The sequence below is a fragment of the Amphiprion ocellaris genome, chromosome 3 (genome assembly GCF_022539595.1).
Source record: "Amphiprion ocellaris isolate individual 3 ecotype Okinawa chromosome 3, ASM2253959v1, whole genome shotgun sequence".
NCBI classification, from domain to species: Eukaryota; Metazoa; Chordata; class Actinopteri; family Pomacentridae; genus Amphiprion; species Amphiprion ocellaris.
This window is the reverse complement of record NC_072768.1, coordinates 504847-529251: the sequence shown is the minus strand read 5'-3', so window position 1 is coordinate 529251 and position 24405 is coordinate 504847. Positions and strand designations below refer to the sequence as shown.

Sequence of the window (24405 nt, the reverse complement as noted above, 5' to 3'; positions counted from 1 at the left end):
TCTAGTTTTCTGTAGGTGTAGCTTTGACTCCAAGAGACTCTGGTAATGCAAACTGACTAAAGGAAGTCACATTAGGTGCACATTATTAGTGGTTATTCATGGAAATGGACTAGATATCATCATTAAATGGAATCACACCAGCAGCAACAACGACTTTTCAGACTAAACACCCATCTAAAGACTCAACCTTCAGTTTCTGATGTTAACATTTGAAGTTCTGGACACAGTCATGTTCTAAAGACAGACATACAAACACCTGCCAAAGCATTCAAACTGCCTTTCTGGTCCAGGAGGAAGACATGAGGAACGTTTTTGTGTCTTTCTGGTCCAGGAGGAAGACATGAGGAACGTTTTTGTGTCTTTCTGGTCCAGGAGGAAGACATGATGAATGTTTTTGTGTCTTTCTGGTCCCTGCAGCAGAAAGTGACCCCAGGACGTCTCACCATCATGACGCAGATCTTTGGAGATTAAAGTGCTTCAGCAGAAGCCAGCTGCTCCTCTTTTAGTTTCTTGACATTTCAGCTTTCATCCAAGTTGTGACTGATTGGAAGTTCCAAGCTCACATAGCACTAGGTTTGGTAAGAACCTGAGACTCACATGACTGGAGGTGTGAGTGGTGATGAAATCCTCTGGGAAGGGACGAATTAAGTGTTAATACTCATGCATGCACAGATAGAGGTGTAAGGTAATAAATATACCAGCTATGCTATCCTGGCAGGTGTTTATTGTGTGTCTATACTGAGCTCAACACCTGTAAAGTGTCAAGACACCTGCTGACACCTGTCTGAAGACTCAGAACCACCTTTATGGTAGTTTCTGCTACAGTAAGCTTCTCATGGACCATATCTAATGACACAGGTCCAGACTAGATAGAAACAATACCAGCCTCATTACTGATGCTGGTAAATATTGTTTCCCTAATCATGTATAGTCCCCTGAAACCATGGATCTTGTTTTGGGTTTTTTTTTGTTTTTTTTTAGCTTAGAGCCCATCATGTCTCCACAGGGAGCAGTTAGTCCTCTTCCATGGGCCCTGCCATGCCACCACGTTCCTACAGAGGCCCAGAACAACCCAGTCCTTAAAAATTACATTCCTATACAACAGAAACTCTCAATAAAGCTTTGAAGAAAACAGATTTTCTGACAGATGATGTTTTACTTAAATACATTTCTAATAAACGCAAATCTGCCGCTGATTTGATTGCTTCACCGTCTTAGATGCGATGGGACTCGTCAGCCTGAGAAACTTCAAACATTGAGTCAAAGTTTCATATTTTAAGCAAAACTAGAAACATTTTCCCAACCCTGATCAATAAATTTAGCAGCATCACCTTCACCAGGCTTCTAACACATAAAACTGTCTGTGGAACAAAGCATGATGTTTTCCTAAACCTAACCAGATAGCAAGAAAAACTGAAACAAAACCTAATTTTGAAAGACTGATGGTCCATCATCCATCACAGGATCACAGGATATCTATTTTTATTCCTATTTGCACTGCTGCTAATTGTCGCGTTCTTCCAGACAAATTTTGTTGTACTTCTGCACAATGACAATAAAGTCTCTTTATCTCCGTCTCTTATCAATTTTACTTCTACATGTAGAACAACAGGAACCAAAGTGCTGTACAATTTAGACAAACACAGTGACTAAAAAGACAAATCTAAGTAAAAACACAGTAAAAACAAAACTACGGTCCGTTGAAAATGTATTTGAGAAAGCAATTTAGTTGTAGATAAAGACAACTTTGTAGAGCTACAGTTGCTTAGAATGAACAAACCCAACACTGGCTCTGGATAGGGACTTCTGTATTGTTATATTAAAGGTGGCAGCCACTCTAGGTTCACCTACAATTCCATGTTTTCCATGAAAACTCTCACTTTTATCCATGTGCTAACATAACTGCACAAGGGTTTTCTAATCATCAATGAGCCTTTCAACACCATTAGCTAACACAATGTAGCATTAGAACACAGGAGTGATGGTTGCTGGAAATGTTCCTCTGTACCCCTATGGAGATATTCCATTAAAAATCAGCTGTTTCCAGCTACAATAATCATTTAGCACATTAACAGTGTCTACACTGGATTTATCATTCATTTAATGTCATCTTCACCGGAAAAAAACTGCTTTTCTTTCAAAAATAAGGACATTTCTAAGTGACCCCAAACTTTTGAACGATAGCGTAAAAAAATACAGTAAAAATATAGTAAATATAGTATAGCAAAAATCTCATAAAACATAGTAAAAAAGTACAATAAAAATATAGCAAAAATACACAAAAAATATACACTACTCTTCAAAAGTTTGGGGTCATCCAGATAATTCCATGTTTTTCATGAAAACTCCAACTTTTATTAATGTGCTAACATAACTACACAAAGGTTTAATGTTATCTTCATTGAAAAAAAAGCTGCTTTCAATAACAAGGACATTTCTAGCCTTTTGACCAGTAGTGTAGATGCTTGAAAAATGTGGTTGATTCAGCTAGTTGCAATCTGCAATATTACCGCCTTAAAGCAGTAAATCCTCCACACTGGTCCTTTTATAGAAAACTAAATATTGTCACAACTTCTTATGTTCCAGTATTTCATGCATTTTTCTTATCCTAATGGAAATAACATCCCAGAAGTCGTGCTGTAGCTGCTAAATTACCGTACATAACGGTTCCTCCTGGTGTAAACGTTCTGCTGTGGCAATGGTTTGTTGCACTCTGAAGGTGAAGGTCTTGTTTTCCAGCGGTTCCCTATAGTGGCTCCCTATCCTGCTGTGATCGAGTACAGCGACATGCTTATTTCCACACACACAAAAAGCACAAGGCTAGCCTTGAGAGAGCAACAATGGCTTCCATAACTCTCTGTCAAGCATATTGACTGGCAAACTTCTGGAAGGGATCTCCATGAAAAAAAGAGAATAAAGAATGGATGGCCGTGTTGTCTCTCCATTGTTATACCAGGTGCATTAAGTGAGCCAACAGGCAGCGGAAAATCACTCATGTGCAAACTGTTTCTAACTGCAACCTTGCTCCTCAGAGGAAACTCCATCAGGAGAGGAATGATGGCGAGCATTGATCGTGTGCTGCGCCTCCGGTCTGGCCTCTCTGTGACAGGATATGACAACATAATGTAGGACCACTGGGAGCTGAATCATAAATCTAGTTCCAGTAGAGGTTGTTGGTTTTAGTGAAAGTCACCAGATTAGAGGGATCTGGATGGAAAGAGACCAGAGAACAGGGCTGGCCTTTCAGATACGGGGTTGAGAAGGCAAGCATAGGCTATTGAAAAAGAGAATTATGGATGTAAATAATAATAACTGTTGTCTGACATGTTTAAAATAAAGGTTTATAAATTCACAAGCCATGTATGATGGCAGAAAATATCATACATTATATCAGCTACTATAGGATTTATTTATGGAATATAGCAACATTGAAAATTACACAAGAATTTAAATCAGTCTAATGTTGAAGGACTAAACCAGGGGTGTCCAACATGAGGCCCGTGGGCCAAAAGTGGTCCTCCAGAGGGTCCAGTCCGGTCCTCAAAGTGTAAAAACTCCAGAGAAGACATTAACTGCAGATTGGAAATTAGTAAAACTATAAATTTAAAATCATTTCTGGAGAAGTTGTTTTGATCATAAAGTAAAATACTAAAAGTTAAAGTTAGTTTATTTATATAGCACATTTCAACAACAAGGCGATTCAAAGTGCTTCACAAGGACATTAAAACAGCAGATGAAAACACAGTTATAAAAAGAAAGAAAACACAATTATAAAATCATTAAAAAAGTCATTAAAATTTAAGGATGCAGAAGAGTAAAAGAATCAAAAACAGAAGTTGGGAAGCAAGGACATTTTAAAAGTTACACTGCAGAGTTTGTCATAAAATAAGATTTGAAATAACTACTAGATTGCTCGTTGTTCTTTTGTCATTTTGTGTCTCCTTTTTGTAATATTTTGTCAGTTTTTGTTTTTTTGTCTGACTTTTGTCATTTGTCTCTTGTTTTTTTGTCGTTTTGTGTTTCCTTTTTGTCTCGCTTGTATTTTTTGTCTTATTTTTCTAATTTTGTGTTTTGCTTTATTCATTGTTTTGTGTATCGTTTTGTGTTTGTTGTCTCTCTTGTGTCTTTTGTGTAATTTTTTTTGTCTTGTTTTTGTCGTTTGCCCATTTTTTTGCCGCTTTGTAACTTTTTTGTCAAATTTTTTGTCTCTTTTCTGTTTTGTTTCGTGTTGTTCGTCTGATTTTGTCGTTTTGTTCTAGTTGTCATTTTGTGTCTCATTTTTGTAATATTTCGTCTTGTTTTGTTGTTTTATGTCTTTTCTTGTCTGACTGTTGTTTTGATCATGACTAAATGTTGTGTTCCTTTGTCGAAACTCTGATCTGGAAGTTGTAATGTGGAAATGATAAACTGAGGCTGAATGTTGCTGAAAATTATTTTTCTGAGGAAACTTCAGGTTTTTCAAGATGTTTTGTCCATTAAATGTGAACATTTGAAGAACATACTTTTATACATGAAAACAAAGAAAAAGTTTTAGCTTTATGGGTTAATTTGCTGTAAATTAACTGGTCTGGAGCTGGTCTATTAAGGTCAAACTGGGCTGAATGTGGAACCTGAACTGGAATGAGTTTGACATCCCTGGACTAAGCTCATAAGTCATACCATAATATATTATGCTACTATACCAGTGATACATGGGATAAACTGGTGCTCAGATATTTTTTCCAGCGATCGAGTCCTTGTTGATTGCATTTCCTGTAAGCACACTGCTTGCATTTTTCATACAGACCTTGTAAATTATTAAACTTTTCCTGCAGCTTTCATGGCACAGAGGTCCAATAAGCATAATCCACACCAAATTTAGATTGAAGGATCATGTGTGTAATGTGAAAGGGTTCACTTGTACAGATTGTGACTGATTTATGACTGACTGAGTTCAACTCGCTCTGTGGCAGTGCTAATTTCGTCAACAAAACTTATGAAGAAGAATATTCAATCATGACCCATATTTCACTACGAAAGCTAAATGAAAAGCAATGCTTCAACATTAGAGGTAATTGTTTTAGTTTTTTCTCAGCTAATAAACCAAAATGTCAAAGACGGATGAACGGACAAACGGAACCGATCCCCATTTTATTCTTATTCATTGACCTGCAGCATCGGTGGACTCTCACTCTGTAGCTCAGCATTATTAAATCTCTCGTCTACTGGCCAAAACATCTCGTCTAGAAGCAGCGCTGGCCTGTTGTACAGCCGTTAATAAGAAGCAGCTGCAGAATGAGATGAAAATCTGCAAGAAAACAGCTGAGACTCACAACAAACATGCGGTTTGTATCCTGACACTCATAAAAAGCTGCGATAGGCTAGGACGGCTAGAAAAACAGCTGATGAGTATTTCCTTCATGTTGCTTTTGCATGTGGCCCATTATTCTGAGACTTAAGCTTCATTTTCAGTCATTGTTTGGTTAAATTTAGCCACTAAAACTACTTGGTTTAAGAGAACAGGATAACTTGACACTTTCACGTTTAAAGGCTTTCTTCAGTTTTCTGACAGTAAAGCAGTCAAACTAAACCTGTTGATTAGGCACATATTTACAAAATACCCTGAAAACATAACTGAGAATGCAGTTTAGTTGTGCAGGAACATCATTTCTGGTTTGTGTTATACTTAGTTATGAACATAGTTATTTTATATCATGCAATAAATCTGAAAAATCAGAAAGTGAGTTTGTGGTTAAGCAGCTGCAGAACTGGATGAGAAGCTGCAAGAAAACAGGAATATTTCTTTCAGTTTTTATCTTATTTCTTTTGCATGTGAGCCCATAATTCCTAGACTTAAATTTCCTTTTTGTTAGTATATTTTTTATTTATAAAATGTATTTTTTTTTTATTTAGGTTTAGCCACTGAATTTGGTTTGGATTTTGAACCGTATCATGATTTTGTTGCTGCTTTTTACAACAATAATTATTTTTTAAAAGCTTGATTAAGTTTAGGTACTAAAACTAGTTGGTCAGGTTTAGGAAATAGCATAATTTGACATTTTCACAACATGTTCAAGGTTTTCCTCCATTTTCTGACAGGAAAGCAGACAAACAAACGCTGCTTAGACACATTCAAGTTACAACACAAACACAATTGAGAATGCATTTTAGCTGAATAGGAACATAATTGTGTGTTGGTATTGAACTTACTTCATTATTTTACATCATGCAATAAATGTGAAAAATCAGAAAGTGAGTTTGTGGTGAAGCAGCTGCAGAGCTGCATGAGAAGCTGCAATAAAAGCAGCTGAGATGACCATCGGTCAGTATCAACGCTTACAAAAAGGTATGCTAAGCTAACACCGCTAAGGTTACAGAGATGGAGGAACATTTCTTTCATTTTGTTTTCACTCACCATTTGGTTTACTCATTGAAAGAACTTGGTAAAACTTTGGCTAAATATCTTTCGTTTCACACTTTAACGTGTTTGAAGCTTGTTTTCCATTTTCCAACAGCATAGTGTATTAATAGTGTAGTAATACTGTATTTATTTTTATTATTGTATATAGTGCACATATTACTGCGAATATAATTATCATTATTACTTTTCATATGTTTAGTGCTGCTTTAAAAGATGTTGCTGCTGCAACACTGGATATTTCCCCTGGCATGGAGACCAATAAAGGATGATCTTATCTTAGAGCAATTAAAGAAGTGGTAGAAATATGCTGATTTGGTGTTTGTGATACAGTACATCCCAAGAGAAATGGAATCAGGGTAGAAAACACTCTCAAAACATCATGGAGAAGGCAGTTTCATTGTGTAGGATGTGATTTCTGGGAAACAGGATTGTATTGAAATGATTTTACTTAATGTAATTGTTATGCCCAGTCTTGGGGTTACTGAGTGTAACATGAAGTGCCATCTTATCGAGGTCTCAAGCAGCACACACCACAACTATTCCCAACAAAATTAACAATTTTATTTTTAATAAACGGGAATTAATAGGCTAACAAGAGGCTGCGTTAAACAAAACTAAAAAGGGATGAGCTCTAGTCCAAAAACAGTAAACAAAACCACACTACGCTTTCAGAGAACCAGGAGAAACGAATTAAACAAAAAGTAGCAGCTCAATCCCGTCTACTACTACCCAACTTGGTCTCCTAAACAACTGAAGAATGAATGAATGAATGAATGGTGCTGTGTGCCGGTTGGGACTCTGTGCAGCCCTATTTACATACACAATTGGCTAAACCAAAAAGGGACACATACAGCACAGGAAAAAAACACATACAACCGCAGTCGTAACAGTAATAATTGCTAAAAATCACAGGTTGTTAATTAGTGATGCTAAAAGATGAACAAAGCCTCTTCATCCTTATGTTTACAGCACCGACCAGATCAAGCATAACTGCAGCTTTAGGTTAGAAAACCACTCAGGACACTGGAGTTGTCAGTGTCTAACCCTGTGTTAGTGGACTATCAGCTGGTTTCCACTGAGGTCTGAATGAAGAACTCTCTGAAAGACGGGGTTTCACTCCTCCTACAATATTCACTCCATCACTGCCTCCCTTTCTGATCACCACAGCAGTGAGGAACAATCAGTTGAGTCTTTGTGGCTTTTCCTTCTGTTGGCTACCTTCTAATCATTTCCTGTCAGGACACCCATCTCTGAGAGGTGACCTTTAATGTGGAGCAGTAAGATTCCTATTTGTTGTTTCTATCTTTTAGCAATGCTTCTGTAAAAATAAAAACAGAAAACTTGCAGTGATGCAGGAGACATGCGTCTTTCTTCCTGTGAGGCTCAGAGAAGCCCTGGCAGTCAGTATTAGGGAGATGGGGGAGCAGCGACGGGCTGCTAGAAGACTCCGCAGGCCATCTATTAGGTTTCAGCTTTAATCTCCGTGTGCGCTACCAAACTGAGCTCAAGGCTTTTTAAAAGACATTTCTCTCTGTCTCTCCCCTTCTGTCATTCACATCGTATCTTTAACAGCCCTGATGTTCCCTCATGCCAGTCACCGCTGAACCGTCTTCATAATTACCAGCTCCCCCAACGAGTTGCTGCCGCCTAACAGGGAAACGACTTAATGTGCATGATGTTAAGTGAATTTATTTCTTTTTTTTCCTGCCATCCATCAGTACATGCAGTCAGGAGCTTGTAACATGTGAGTGTGTTTCACCCACGCAAACCTAAAACAACATGCACGTTTCATCAGCATCTACCATCCACTGAGTCACTGCTGTGAGCTGCTTCATCCACACAGCGGGTATTTATATGGTTTTTGGTATTGATTAAAATCTCCAGAATGTATCTTCCAACTGCTCTACTTATCTTAAAAAAGAAAAACACAATAACTCTCAGTAATAGATAAATTACAAGGACTGGCGATGCCTTTTAGTTGCTGTTGGTTAATTATCTCAGCATTGTAAACATCAGTCACTTTCTCAGATTTAATTACTCTGATTAGGAAAAGAAGAGTTGGCTGAAGAAGACACCAAACATAATGGAAAAGAAGTGTGTGCGATTAGTAGAAGGATGTTTGTGTCAATCATTTCTATTCATTACATTTAGATTTTTGATTTCCATTGTTTCTGTGAATAAAGACATCACTAGAAGGAAGTTTGACAGCGTAATCAGACGAGTTTAAAAAGTAAAGTGTCGAATCTGAAATTGATGGAAAAGTCCTTCATTAAAGAGGAAAAACAAATCCCACACAACTACTTTAAGCTACATTTAAACTGCATTTCCTTTTCCAAATCAGTTTGGATAATGTAAAACTGAACTTTTCCAATTACTGAGAGCTGTTTTTATTTAAATTAACTACTTTTTAAATGTGGTTGGCCTTTCTGGCATTCACTGGGATGCTAACTTCAGATCTGATGCTGCTTAATATTCAGCTTACCTTTAATATCATAAAATAGTTTCTTTACACACTAGAAATGTGAACTGCATCTTTTGGTAAAGTGTTCTGAGAATTCAGAGTTTATCTCTAAGGTAGGGGGATATACTGTTGGCATTGGTGACTTCTGAGTGGAATATTCTGATCGTGGAGTTCCTCAGGATTCGATTCTTGGGCCTCTTTCATTCAAACTCTACTAAGATCCAACACAGAGGACACTCAGATTTATTTAGCTTTCCAACTATGGTTAGAGTCAGTAAATAACTGGATGCTGTTTAACAAGGCCGAAAGACTCAAAGTTCTTCAGAGAATTGCTCTCATTGAGATCTAAATTTCAGCTGCTACTCTGAAGTTATTAGTAGTGTAAAATTTCAAGCAAATAGCAAATCAAACTACATTTATGTAGCACATTTCATGCCAAACTGCAGTCAATCAGCTTAAAAATGCACAATGAAAGTACAATGTATGGAACAGATAATGAAGAGGATGCACATAAATGAGAGTGATATAAAAAATAAAAATAAACAACAAAAATACAAATTAACAATGGATTGAGAGATTGCTAAGCTAAAAAAAAAAAAAAAGAGGCATTTTTAAAGCCGTCAACAGATGTTCCACTAAATGCCACTTCCCATATTTCATGTCCTTCACTTTGATAATTATGATCAAACCAGTGTAAAAGTACCTCAGCATTCAACGAGGGAACCACTGTAGGAGAATATTTGAAGGTACGGTCCACTGAGAGCTTTAAACTACAACAAGAAGAATCTATTCTCAAGCTGACAGCAAACCAAACCACTGCACTTCAGAGCAGATGTGAAATGTTGTCTCCTTCTAGGCTCTGTTACAACATGTACTGCTGCATTTTAATGATCTGAAGTTCATTTGTCGGCATTTTTAGGTAGACCAGTAAAGACAGCATTACTGCAACCAAGCTTGTGGAAATGCATGCAGGAGTCTTTTAGTTTCTGCCTCTCAGCCAGACAGATAAATTAAAAACCAGCCAGAGAGGCCAGCACAGATCTGTAATCTGTTGCAATGACCACCTGTAGGAAATAAAGAACTTGTTCTAAAAGTAGCAATACAAGAACGTTTACTTTCACTTGTGTTCATTTTCAGATCATTTAAGGCTTTAATTAGTGCAGTCCCAGTGCCAACATATGGTGAGGATGACACTGCTCAGATATACAGCAGGAATTTAGGGAATCATTTCACTGTTTAACTGCTAATTTCTTTAAACTGCTTGCACTTGTACAGCACCTTTTTAACCTGAGCTGTGTTCTACCAATGATGACATGGTGCTCTCCTACTTCAGAGCAACCAGAGCTTCAATGTCTTGCCCATGGACTCTTTGGCACATGACTGGGACTGGAATCGAACCACTAACCTTATGACTGACTCCACCTGAGCCATGGTTGCCTCTAGAAAAAGTTTGGGACTGAAACTGTTTAGTACTGCATGATTAAAGTTACTTTTCTTCAGAACAGGTCTTCTAGGTCTTCCAAAAAGACAGATTTGTCTCACTCAGAAGCTGCTGCTGTATAAGTTCCCATTAGAGCTGAGCACACGGCTCCATTACAGAATCAACATGTTGATGTCTGTGGTCTTTAGAGGCAGTTTAATGCATCAGAACAATGTTCTAGTAATAAAACCACTTCTCCTCTAGATGGTAACTGAGCTCCTGGATAATTACAGGATGCATATTCAGCATGGCCATTTGCATTCAGATCGATTAATGATGATGGAAATACGTTGGAGGATTCATTGTTTTCTGAAAAACATTAAAAGGCTGCTGGTAATGATCTCTGTTAATCAGCCACCAGTGACTGCTGTGGAATTCAAGCCACTTGTCTGCGATACCTTTCCCATACGCCAATCCTGACAAGATGCATCAGCACTTTCTGTTTGGATTAGATTTCACTTGTGAACACATTAAAATGGTTTGCCATAACACACACACTTAGTCCATTTTGGTGTTTAACCCTCCTGTTGTCCTCATTTACGGGCACCAAAAAATATTGTTTCCTTGTTTGAAAAAAAAAAAAAAAATCAGCAAAAAAATTCACCAAATTTCTGAAAATTTGCAAAATCTTCGGCAAGAAAATTCCAATAATTCCTTAAAAGTTTCCCTTAAAAGTTTCATTTTAAAAAAAAATCCCCCAAATTTGGCAAGAAAATTTGTGTAAATATTTTTCAAAAAATGAGTAAAAATCTTCCAAAATATCCTAAAAATATCTAAAGTGATTCCATATATATCAGTAAAACTTCTAATATTTTCTTTAAGAACATTCACAAAAAAAGCTACCAAAATCCAGCAAAATTCGCTGGATTTTTTGTTGATTTTTTTTTTGTGAATGTTCTTAAAGAAAAATTTTTATCATTTCTTTTTTTCCACCAAAAAATGTTCAAAGATTTCCCAAAAATGTTGAAAATGTGGACATCAGAAGTTTCACTGTGAAAATATTTTTTTCCCACATTTTCAAACTTTAAAACGAGTCAATTTTGACCCACAGGACGACACCAGGGTTAAACAGACTCAGTCATCACTAATACAGTCTGCTGACAATGCGTGTGTTCTTTCTGTTCTGGTTGTAAGACATTCAGAATAAAATGTGATCCCCTCCATCAGCAGTCATTACCAAGCTGTTGTGCCACAGATGAAATCGGTATTTTTGTTTGACAGAATGAACAGAATGGTTACTGACAGAAGCTGTGATGTGAGATTAGCTCCTGTATGTGGACTCTTTAGAATGACTGATGACAGACTGACCACCAGCAGCAGCACTGACCCCGTTTACCCAGCAGCCGTCAGATAGACTCCCTCCTTTAATGTCTATATTACAGTAGGAAAGTTCAGACCATAGCCCATTATAATATATATATAAACTCCTGTTCTGATATAATCACAAATTCAATCAATCTACGGTCTAGTTAGAAGTCATCTGACAGAGTTAAAATAAGGAAAACTAGCTGAACTCTCCAAAGTAGATGTAGGCAGAGAGTAATTTCCATGCGGTAGCAATGTTCAGGGTTCTGCCCGTTGGGCTTGATTACTTTTGAAACAATTGAAATGCTAAGGACAAGCCACTTTCTCATCTCCAGTGATTTATTATGGAGACTAGGGAATGTCTTCTCTCTGCTGGAAGTTCAGTGTCCTTGATAAACTATCGTCTGTCCTTTTCTAACCCATTCACCAGCTGCTCTCTCCTGCTTTACAGTCACACATATGGTATCCAAAAATATCATCTTCTTTGTCAATCTTTCAACCTTTGCCTGAATGGAAACAAAAAGCTATGTGACTGGACTCACAGCACACAACTATCATCAGCATGCATGAGACGTGCACAGTCATCCAGCAGCTGAATGGTTAGCGTGTACCACATCCATCATGTGTGAGGCCTCGTGGATTACTTTGCTGTCAGATTCACGCTGCATCCCAAAGCTGTGCAGCGTCAGAACCCCACAAGAACACGCTGTGCTTTCTGAAATGAACAATCTGAAACCCAGAGAGATCTGCTGTTCTAAAAGACAGAAGTACTGATAACCAGAGTTCAACCGTCTGAATATTAGATCTGAGCAGCGTCATGTAAAAGTTTGATCAAATCATTCTGACACACTTCCACAGACGGCCAACATGTCATTAAAACTGCAGTAAGTCCAACAAAAAATAACCAAAAGTGACAATTTTCCATCAGTTTAGGCAGCCAAATATTTGAGTTTGAAATGTTTTTAGATGAAATAATAATATTACACCCAGTGGCTTTTCTCTGAATGCTGTCAATAACACAGTGTGAACTCATTAGCTGTCAGCCAGCCTAATTCAGAGTTTAATCAGAGAAATCATGGCCCTGACAAGCTCACAAAAATCATTTTTAGATTTATGCGCTCCAGATTTTTGCTGGAGAAATGTTGTGTTTAATGACTAATGCCTCCGGTTATTTATTCCAGTGAACAAGTCGTGTAGTTTTAGGTGAGGAAAGCGCTCTTCCTCTGCTGGCAGGGATGACTCACCTCTACAGATGGATCAGATCGCTTCTGGTTGCTTGGAGAAACAGCAAACTGTAAACCGGCACCTGTTGGTAAAGCATTAAAGGTCTGATGAGGATTTAGGTGGATTGTAGGCCTTTTTACTGTGGCAGCTGTTGTCTGAGCTCCTGAAACTGACCATCCACTGTAAAAAATGTTTATAATTTTACAGTGAAAAACTGTCAATCCATGATGCTAAAAATCTGTAAACTCTAAATCAGTTTGATGCAGTTTATTTAACACTGAATCACCATAAACAGGTTAATCAGGAGAAAATTGTGTTTTTTAGATATTTTTTCTGTTGAAAAAATACATTTCCTGACTCCTGCACAGTTTTTAATTGAAAAATTCGGTAATATGTAAAACAATACTGTAAGTTTTATATTTAATTCTCAAAAAAAAATACAGTTTTTTATCAGTTAAAAGTGCATATTGTTGTACTGGTAATGGAAACATGCTGCAATATTTCTAACAAGTAACATTTCTGCATTTATTATATGTAAAAAATACGGTTCATTTCCGGTCAAACTGATGTACTTTTGTGTTAATAACGGACATATGCTTTAATATTTATTACAGCGTTAACCCCAATTTTTGCTAAAAATCCACATATTAAATGTTAAATACACTAACTGTTGTACTGATAATGGAAAAATGCTGTAATATTTCAGTAAAGTTTCAAATTTTTAAAGGTTAAAACTTTATTTTTTTACAGTCAAATATGGAATTTAACGCTTAAATCAACAATATCAACACATTTCTTTACCGTAAATGTAGAAAATGTTTTACTGTAGTTTTACGGTGTTCACATATGTAAATTCAACAATATCACATATGTAAATTCAACAAACTGGCATGAAGAAGAAAAAGAATTAAATGCCGTGGAAGCAAAACAACCCTGACAAAGAGAGCTGGAAGGATAGAAACCAACAGAACACGACTTTCATAGACAGAAACCTGTCAGTGATTCTGTGTTTCCTTTATTGAGTGGAAAGACAGTTTCCTGCACAGCTAATATTATACGGCTAAATAAAGGAAAAGCCAGCTGCTGAGATGTATGCAACTCGACTTAACCCTCCTGTTGTCCTCATTTACAGGCACCAAAAAATATCGTTTCCCTGTCTGAAAAAAAATCCAAAAATTCAGCAAAACTAATTCCCCAAATTTTTGAAAATTTGCAAAACCTTCAGGAAGAAAATTCCAATAATTCCTTAAAGGTTTCCCTTAAAAGTTTTATTTTTTTTTTTTTTTAAAATACCCCAAATGTCCATCCATCCATCCATTATCTATACACCACTTAATCCTCACTAGGGTCATTGGGGGGGCTGGAGTCTATCCCAGCTGACTCAGGTGAAAGCAGGGGACACCCTAGACAGGTCACCAGTCTGTCGCAGGGCCACATACAGAGACAAACAATCACTCTCACATTCACACCTACGGGCAATTTAGAATGATCAATTAACCTCAGCATATTTTTGGACTGTGGGAGGAAGCCGGAGTACCCGGAGAAAACCCACGCATGCACAGGGAGAACATGCAAACTCCATGCAGAAAGATCCCGGGAAAGCCGGGACGCGAACCAAGGATCTTCTAGCTGCAAGGTGAAAGTGCTAACCACTACACCACTGTGCAGCCCTATCCCAAATGTGAAAATATAAATTTTTTCCCACATTTTCAAAGTTTAAAAAGGGTCAATTTGACCCACAGGACGACACGAGAGTTAAAAAGACACTAAGTTTAAAAAGACATTCAGTTTGAAAAAACTCACCTGTCTGAGTCGTCCTTGCAGTTTTGTCCTGGAGGTTAAAGAGGAAACCGGCCTCAGCTGCAGCTCTGTTATAGGTTGGATGAGGAGGCGGGTCTCACATATAATTGACTAATACATGTGTCCTGATTGGTCAGTTTGAACTGGAAGACCGGCCTCCTTCCCTATATATGGGTGGACTGGGAGAGAAATGAGGAAAAGGTCAGAAAGCAAAACAATGCAGCACTGAGTACTTTTGGAAAGTTTTTCTAGTTCTGTTTTCCCTCTTTTTGGAGGCTGATGTTTGTGTAAAAACTGCCTGTTTTCCAGGCTACCTGCACCATGAATCTGGCTTTAGAAGCAGCTTGATATCTTCGCTATGGTACACTGTCATCTGCAGCTCTGGCTGTATTAACTAATCTGAGCTGTCAGGGTTTATAGGAGAAGGTTTTGTATTATTTTCAGTGTTTATGCTGACAACATTCATACTCTCCAGAGAAGGTCTGAGTCCCCCTCTGGTTATAAATTTATATCCTATAACTCATCTCTGTGTATCAAAGGTACAAATAAAAGATAAGATTATTCTCCATGAAAATACTGTCTTCTTGCCTTAAAATAGTTTAAATATACTCTAACTCCATAAAGTCACCTCATCTAACCTCTCAGCCCTCCACTCCAGCTCTCCTACAGCTCAGACAATTTAAAGTTTCTCTACACTACCTACGTATGTATGAATAATTATACAGAAAGCCTCATCTGGCAGCTACAGACAGGAATGGTTCTTCAGTTTTGGTACACATGAAACTTGAGTTTCCAGACAAAAACCCTCAGCTATGGCTTTGAATACTTATTTTACTCAAAATGCGCCTTCTAGCATATAAAAAAACACTATTTGGACAAGTTTATGAGGTGAAAAAAAAAGCCTGATTCACTCCGAAAGGGTTCTTTAGAAGCATATTTAGTTTGATTAGTTGTTTGGAGAATGTCAATCCCACATTCTTGTCTTTAAAGCTGAAGTCGGCTGCCAGATAAGTTCATTATGCAGCTGTTAGATTAGTTTCTGGTGCTAATTAAACCAAGGAGATATGAAAGTACAGACACATTTAGTTAGATGATACAGAATTTTTGCAGGTGGAATCGTGTGTCGACAGAATGGACTCAACCTGCCTGAAAATGTTGATTTTTGCCCCATTGAGGAGCGCTGGATCAGCTGTTTCCTGCCTTAATGCTAGCTATGCTAACCAGCTGCTGGCTGTGGTTTCATATTTAATGGACCCTTGGCAAGAAAGTCAGCAAGCATATTTTCAAAAGTGCTGAAGTATTCCTATACATTAATGATTACTTGGGGACCAGAGAGTCTCCCCTTTACCTTCCTGAACTAACTTTCAGTTCTAACTAAACTTTCAGTCGGTGATGTTGGAAAGTTGAGGCTCATCAGATGAATCTCTTTAACTATTCCCAACCACAGCAAAGATGCAGGCGCCCAGCACTAGAAATAAAATAACTATTAACCCTGGTGTCGTCCTGCAGGTCAAAAGTGACACATTTTGAAGTTTGAAAATGTGGAAAAAATATATTTTCACAGTGAAACTTCGGATGTCCACATTTTCAACATTTTTGGGAAATCTTTGAACATTTTTTCGTGGAAAAAAAATGTTTAAAAAAATCCAGCGAATTTCACTGGATTTTGGTTGATTTTTTTCTGAATGTTCTTAAAGAAAATATTAGAATTTTTACTGATATATATGGAATCACTTTAGATATTTTTAGGATTTTTTTAGAAGATTTTTACAAATTTTTTTGAAAATATTCATAAGAATTTTCTTGTCAAATTTGGGGGATTTTTTATTTTTTTTTTTAAAAATTTAACTTTTAAGGGAAACTTTTAAGGAATTTTTGGAATTTTCTCCCTGAAGGTTTTGCAAATTTTCTGAAATTTGGGGAATTTTTTTGCTGATTTTTTGGGGATTTTTTTCAGACAAGGAAACAATATTTTTTGGTGCCTGTAAATGAAGACAACAGGAAGGTTAAAAAGAACAACAAAGGCCCAAAAAATGTAAAATAAGAGCAGCTGTTGCTGCCTGCAATGATGCAGCTTCATCCATCCCATCATAATCAGACAGACAAGAATAAAGAAAGAGAGGGAGAGAATAACTCTGTGAAAGCTCATCTGTCATCTTTTTTTTAGAACCGATAACTCCGGCCGTGATTGATCTCTGCTACTGAGACAGATCTAAATTAAACTTATGGTCACAATGTCTAAACTCTAATGATGCCAAAGTCTTGATGTCCTGATTTGTGAATAAATTTTTCATGGTGTGGACTAGACGTTCAGGCTGGAGAGATGAGAGAGCAGCTGGGCAGAGGAAGGGCAGGTGATTAAACGTCTGCACTTTCAAAGAGTCTGCTTTTTTCTTTTTCTTTATCCAGAGATGCTGTTTTGGTTTTCTGGCAAAGCAGAGACAGAGCATCAGGATGACGTGCAAAAGCTAATGAGCTATTTACTGCTGGTCAGGAGTCAGTCCTGCTGCTTGGTACAGTCCTGCTGGACAAACACATCAGTATACACACATACACTATATTGCCAAAAGTATTGGCTCATCCATCCAAATAATCAGAATCAGGTGTTTCAATCACTTCCATGGCCACAGGTATATAAAATCAAGCACCTAGGCTGCAGACTGATTTACAAACATTTGTGAAATAATGGCTCGCTCTCAGGAGCTCAGTGAATTCCAGCGTGGAACTGTGATAGGATGCCACCTGTGCAACAAATCCAGTCGTGACATTTCCTGGCTCCTAAATATTCCACAGTCAACTGTCAGCTGTATTATAAGAAAGTGGAAGTGTGTAGGAACGACAGCAACTCTGCCACCAAGTGGTAGGCCACGTAAACTGACGGAGCGGGGTCAGTGGATGCTGAGGAGCATAGTGCCAAGAGGTGGCCAACTTTCTGCAGAGTCAATCGCTGCAGACCTTCAAACTTCATGTGGCCTTCAGATTAGCTCCAGAACAGTGCTTCAGCACAGAGCTTCATGGAATGGGTTTCCATCGCCGAGCAGCTGCATCCAAGCCATACATCACCAAGTGCAATGCAAAGCGTGGGATGCAGTGGTGTAAAGCAGCCACCACTGGACTCTAGAGCAGTGGAGACACCTTCTCTGGAGTGACCAATCACGCTTCTCCATCTGGCAATCTGATGGACCAGTCTGGGTTTGGTGGTTGTCAGGAGAACCATACTTGTAGGACTGCATTGTGCCAAGTGTAAAGTTTGGTGGAGGGGGGATTATGGTGTGGGCTTGTTTTTCAGGAGCTGGGCTTGGCCCCTTAGTTCCAGTGAAAGGAACTCTGAATGCTTCAGCATACCAAGACATTTTGGACAATTCCATGCTCCCAACTTTGTGGGAACAGTTTGGAGCTGGTCCCTTCCTCTTCCAACATGACTGTGCACCAGTGCACAAAGCAAGGTCCATAAAGACATGGATGACAGAGTCTGGTGTGGATGAACTTGACTGGCCTGCACAGAGTCCTGACCTCAACCCCATAGAACACCTTTGGGATGAATTAGAGCAGAGACTGAGAGCCAGGCCTTCTGGTCCAACATCAGTGTGTGACCTCACAAATGTGCTTCTGGAAGAATGGTCAAAAATTCCCATAAACACACTCCTAAACCTTGTGGACAGCCTTCCCAGAAGAGTTGAAGCTGTTCTAGCTGCAAAGGGTGGACCAACGTCATATTGAACCCTATGGATTAGGAATGGGATGTCACTTGCGTTCATATGTGAGTCAAGGCACATGAGCGAATACTTTTGGCAATATAGTGTATGAGATAACATCAGGACAGACAGCTGGGCATGTAATGTATGTGCTCTTTGTTCTGTTTGGCTTCAGCTGCAGACTCTTCCTGACTGGATGTATTTTATTCATAGTCGCATGTATGACAGATGAAATAACATCAAAACAGAAAAATACAGGGTGGGCCATAGGTTTCCATGCATAGGAAAATGTGTAATGTATGTTTTTTATCAATCAGAGTTTATTTGTATATCCCTTTCCAACAGCCCAAAGGGTGACCGAAGATCTTCACAGTAAAAAACACAACTTAAATAAAATAACTTAAAAACACAACAGTAACTTAAAACAGGACAAACAGTCACACCCACACCTATGGGCAAATTTAGAATAATCAATGAACCTCAGACACCCTAGAAGATGTGTCTGACGCTATCTCTGGGGGCACTTGAAGGCCATGGTGTATCAGGTGAAGATACGAGACATAAATCATCTCCAGGAACGTTTCACCAACGCTGTTACAGGCAGAACTTCAACTGTGCTGATGCAAGTTCATCAACAGTGGAAACACGGATTGATACGTGTTTTCCAAACTATGGTAATCATATAGAGCACATTATAGAAATGAAAATGGTTATCCAACATGAAATGTTAATTTTTCCTAAGTATGGAAACTTCTGGCCCACCCTATAGACCAGATATCATTAGCAGGGAGCTTTTCCTGGTCTGACATAGGACATCTGTCTGTTCTATTTATTTCTGTGATCCATGTGTTCATTTCTAATTCAATCATCCACTGACTGCTGCTGATGTTTTTCTTTCTGTATGGACACATAAAGTTCATCTCATTCCTATTATGAATGTCCTCGTCTCCTCCGTCCTCGTCTCCTCCATCCTCATCTCCTCCGTCCTTGTCTCCTCCGTCCTCCACACTCTTCCAGTAACATGGACATTGATCTCAGTGTTCCATCCTGAGGGATGCCTCTCAATAAAACAGAACACAGAAGGCTTGGTGTCTCTTTGCTCATATCCTGTCTTTTGTACTTTATGACACATAAAGTGTGTTAATCTTTTAAAAATCCTAAACATGTGACATCTGTTCGTTCTGATCACATTGCACATTGTTGTGTAGTAAATTTATACTGTTAGTCATCACAAACACACAAATGCTGCAGCTCTGTATTATTTTATTGATGTCAATTCAAAGTGAAAGTAAAGGATGGATCATGTTAAATGGTTGCATTGATTTCTCTCCTCGTCTTTCCCTGAACTCTTCCACTGACAGCTGAACTGAGGATGAACAAACTCAGAAATGAGACAAACAATAGTTAACCAGGGTCTCCAGCAGGGGGCGCTGTACCCCCCAGTCATGCAGTCTGATAGGAGTGGTAATTTCGCTGATGCTAAATGCTCAGCCTTTCTCTGGGATGTGTTGTTAATGATAGTGATTAATGTTCTTTTGTGTGTCCTTGTGGAGTCGTAATAGTTTAATTATAGTAATGTGGACGTATACATCAGGATGTAAATCAGCTAACCAGCCTTTAGACAACGCACCGCTGTCCTCAGGATACCTGCACACGTATATACCTGCACACGTATATACCTGCACACATAAATACCTGCACATGTGTATATACCTGCACACGTACATACCTGCACACGTATATACCTGTACACATAAATATCTGCACACGTATATACCTGCACACGTATATACCTGCACACATAAATACCTGCACACGTGTATACCTGCACACATAAATACCTGCACACGTGTATACCTGCACACATAAATACCTGCACACGTATATACCTGCACACGTATATACCTGCACATATATACCTGCACACGTGTATATACCTGCACATGTATATACCTGCACACGTATATACCTGCAGACATAAATAACTGCACACGTATATACCTGCACACGTATATACCTGCACACATAAATACCTACACACATAAATACCTGCACATGTGTATATACCTGCACACGTATATACCTGCACACGTATATACCTGCACATATAAATACCTGCACATGTGTATATACCTGCACACATAAATACCTGCACACGTAAATACCTGCACACGTATATACCTGCACACGTATATATCTGCACACGTATATACCTGCACACGTAAATACCTGCACACGTATATACCTGCACACGTATATACCTGCACACGTATATACCTGCACACGTAAATACCTGCACACGTATATACCTGCACACGTAAATACCTGCACACGTTTATACCTGCACACATAAATACCTGCACACGTGTATACCTGCACACATAAATACCTGCACACGTATATACCTGCACACATAAATACCTGCACACATAAATACCTGCACACGTATATACCTGCACACATAAATACCTGCACACATAAATACCTGCACACGTATATACCTGCACACGTATATACCTGCACACATAAATACCTGCACACATAAATACCTGCACACGTGTATACCTGCACACGTAAATACCCGCACACACTGGAAAAAATGCCCCTCTTAAACCAAGAAAAAAAATTATTTCAAGGAACTTTTACCTTGAAATAAGTGAAAAAATCTGCCAATAGAACTTGTGAAAAACGTCTTGGTAAGGTTTCTTGAAATAAGATATGATATTTAGAATACTGAGATCTTAAAATTAGCTGGTAAAATTTATTTCAAGCTCTATTTTACCAGGATTGTCAAGCTTGGGTGTCTTAAAATAAGCCAGATATGGTTAAAAAAAAAAATAAAATAGCAGTTTCTCACTCAAAAATAGATTTTTGCTTTCCTGTAACCTCCTAGTTTGAGATGTATTAAACTTATTTTGAGTTGTATTATATTGGCGCCGCTCTAGATTTAAGACCATGTTGTAACTGAAAGAAGATTACAAAGATTAACTGAAGCATTTTGAGATATGTCTTCTCACCAAAAGCAAGTGTTTTAAACTCAAAAGTAGACATTTGCTTTATAAACATTCATGTTGAGTACAAAATTTAAGATGTATTTTTAGGTTAGGTTTTAGGTTGTATAACAGTGACATGACTCTAGATTTAAGACCAGCTTGTCCTTGAAACCAGATTAGAAAGTGTGATTTAAGCATTTTCAGATATCCGCCTGCATACAGTTGGTTGAAATTACATTAGTTGTAAATATGACCATGGTTCTTACTCCCTCATTTATAAATAAGTCTACACCATGTAAACAAGTCTAGTAATGAAATCAACTATTTACTTTTGAATTTGCAGGAACGCATTAGCAAAATTGACAATATGAACTAATTGGTGATTTTCCAATAAAACACATTTACTTTACATTATCTGTTTATATTTGTTTAAACTAAATGCTGTTTTATATTTTATTGTTCATTGTTCTTTTGTCATTTTGTGTCTCGTTTTTGTAATATTTTGTCTGTTTTTGTTGTTTTTGTCTGACTTTTGTCATTTGTCGCTTTGTTCCTTTTTTGTCATTTTTTTGTCGTGTCCATTTTTTGTTGCTTTGTAATAATTTTTTTGTTTCGTATTTCTTTGTTCTGTATCGTTTGTCTAATTTTTTGTAATTTTTGTTCCATTTTTGTAATATTTGTCTTGTTTTTGTTGTTTTTTGCCTTTTTTTGTCTGACTTTTGTCATTCTGATGTCCAGCAGGACAGGACGCTGCATTGTTTGGTTCAGCTGTCTGCAGAGGGTAACCAAGCAGAGCTGCTGCATCAGAGCATTTTGTCCTGACTCGGTGCAGGAACCAAATGTGCTCAACCTGCAGCATCCTGCATTTATAGATCACATGACCCTAATGGGCTTTGCTATTGGTTGCCACAGGAAGTGAAGGCTGTTAGAGCTGAGCCCAGTGGCAGTAAGTATTATGTTTATTAGCCTGCTAGCTGACATTGCATCAATATACCTTGACCTTGTTAGCATCTAGCCTGGCTGGAACCTAAACAACGTCAGGATATGAATCAGGAGACAGTTGCCATGAGATTTAATGGAGACACAACTGACGTTTCTTCTGTCAGAACGGGGAAAATTACTGATCTGTACCAATTTTGCTGCATTGTGAATTGAATTTGAATTCCGTTTGTTGGTTATATAGGTAGATTGATATAGTTTTTCTAATAAATGATGGAGCAGCCATGTGATGGTTATTTAGTTGACATTTTAGTGATGTCCAGTAACTTTTTATTAATAAGTGATTGTTTCCATAATAAATAATTATGGAATTTGTAAAGACATGATCACAAAGAACATAAAAAATATTTGATTTTTTACTTGTAATATAAATGTATGCAGATATATCCCATGGATTTCAAAAATCCCTCAGTTATAGATTGACCCTGGCAATTTTTGAGTCATTTTGGACAATTTTCTTGTCAGTTTCAACAATTGTTATGTCAGCTTGGATCTTTTCTCGTCATTTTGGATCATTTTTGTGTCTTTGGGATAATTTCTGAGTCATTTAGGACTAATTTTCTGTAATTATGGATCATTTTTAAGTCATTCTGAATGGGTCAATATATAATTGCATGACTTTTCGAAACATATTTGACATTTTAGTGATATAATAGTGAACATAAAAAACATTCGTTTTTTATTTTTAATAAAAATGTATGCAGGATATATCCCAGGGACTTCAATATATACTCTGTTGTTTTGTTTTATAGTTTGATTTTATTCATTTTATCCTGTGGCTGCCTGTCTGATAACATCAGCAGCTCTCTGGTGGACTCAGGATGTCTTAAAGGTGCTGTATAAATACACTAGATTGGACTGAATGTTAATCTGTTGCCTGGACACCCAGCATCATTATGTATTTTCCAACATTCGGCCAATCGTAAAGTGTTGTGTCATCTGCTAATGGCCAATCACATCTCTTACTGGCCTTCAGACTCCCCAGATCTCGATCCAGTCCACAGCCATGGTACCTCCTCACAAACAGCAGAACCCCAAGGATCTGCTGCCCATGTCCTGGAGCCAAACACTTCCTACCACCCCCAGAGGTCGCGTATCTGTGCGCCAGTGTGTCATCGCTGTTTTGGCAACACAACAGGGACACACACATTATTAGGCAGGTGGATTTATTGTTGCAGCTAATTAGCATAGATCAACCCACAGCTAATTTCTCTGCATAAACACGGATGCTGTGGAGCCATTCATAGGGTGTGGAAGCTGCTGAGCTCTTAACGCTGATTTATGGATTTAGTCCCAACAGCAAGAAAGGAAAAAAGAACCAAGAACCTGTGTGTGATAACTGCAACCCTGCTTTTGTTTAAAATGTTCAAACACACAGGTTGGTAGACTCTGCTAAGGTCGCTGTTTGTTGAACTTAGGCCTTGTCCACACATAGCAGGGTTTTTGTAAAACCGAATATCCTGCCCCCTCCGTCTAGAAAAAAACTTACGTACACACCACCTCATTTTTAGGAAAAAACTTCATCCACACCTAACCGCATAAGTGTGTTTTTAAGCACATTCATAAGCATGCCGGACCTTTAGGTGGCAGTAGTTCCCCAAATCCTAGCAAGGTGGTGGATAATAACCGTCCTTAATGTCGTCCTTCGCCTGTGTTTTTGAATGTGGAGCAGTATCTGGGCTTGTAAAAACAAGCAAGTAAAAAGCGCCTGTACAAGAAACAGCGTCCAAAACCTTGTGAGAGCATCCATACTGTTACCGAATGTAAACACAGGTCGCATATGTGACGTAAGAACATATTTTGTCGCAGGTGGTGACGTTTTGAAACGCAAAACCCCGGTTACTGATGTCCACATGCAGACGCATAAAACGGAGAATTCGCAAATCTTCACTTTGGTCGGAGTTTTTAAAAAGAATCGTTTTTGATGACGTAATCTGCGTTTTCGTGTGGATGATAGGCCGAATCATAGAAAAATATCTTCGTTTTGTGAGATACCCGGCTACGTGTGGACAAGGCCTCAATGTGAATGACTGAAATTTTAATTACAA

At 38.1% G+C, this 24405-nt stretch overlaps 1 long non-coding RNA gene across 1 annotated transcript in view; it reads right to left on the bottom strand.

The window, feature by feature from the left end:
• The window catches only part of LOC118470930 (uncharacterized), a 29448-nt gene extending 14638 nt beyond the window's left edge, over nucleotides 1–14810 (bottom strand). The window contains exons 1-2 of the long non-coding RNA XR_008601201.1: nucleotides 14674–14810; nucleotides 12891–12952 (exon numbers count right to left, since the gene is read on the bottom strand). This is a non-coding gene — a long non-coding RNA (uncharacterized LOC118470930). The remainder of the gene's footprint in view (nucleotides 1–12890; nucleotides 12953–14673) is intronic.
• Nucleotides 14811–24405: the final 9595 nt, after the last annotated feature.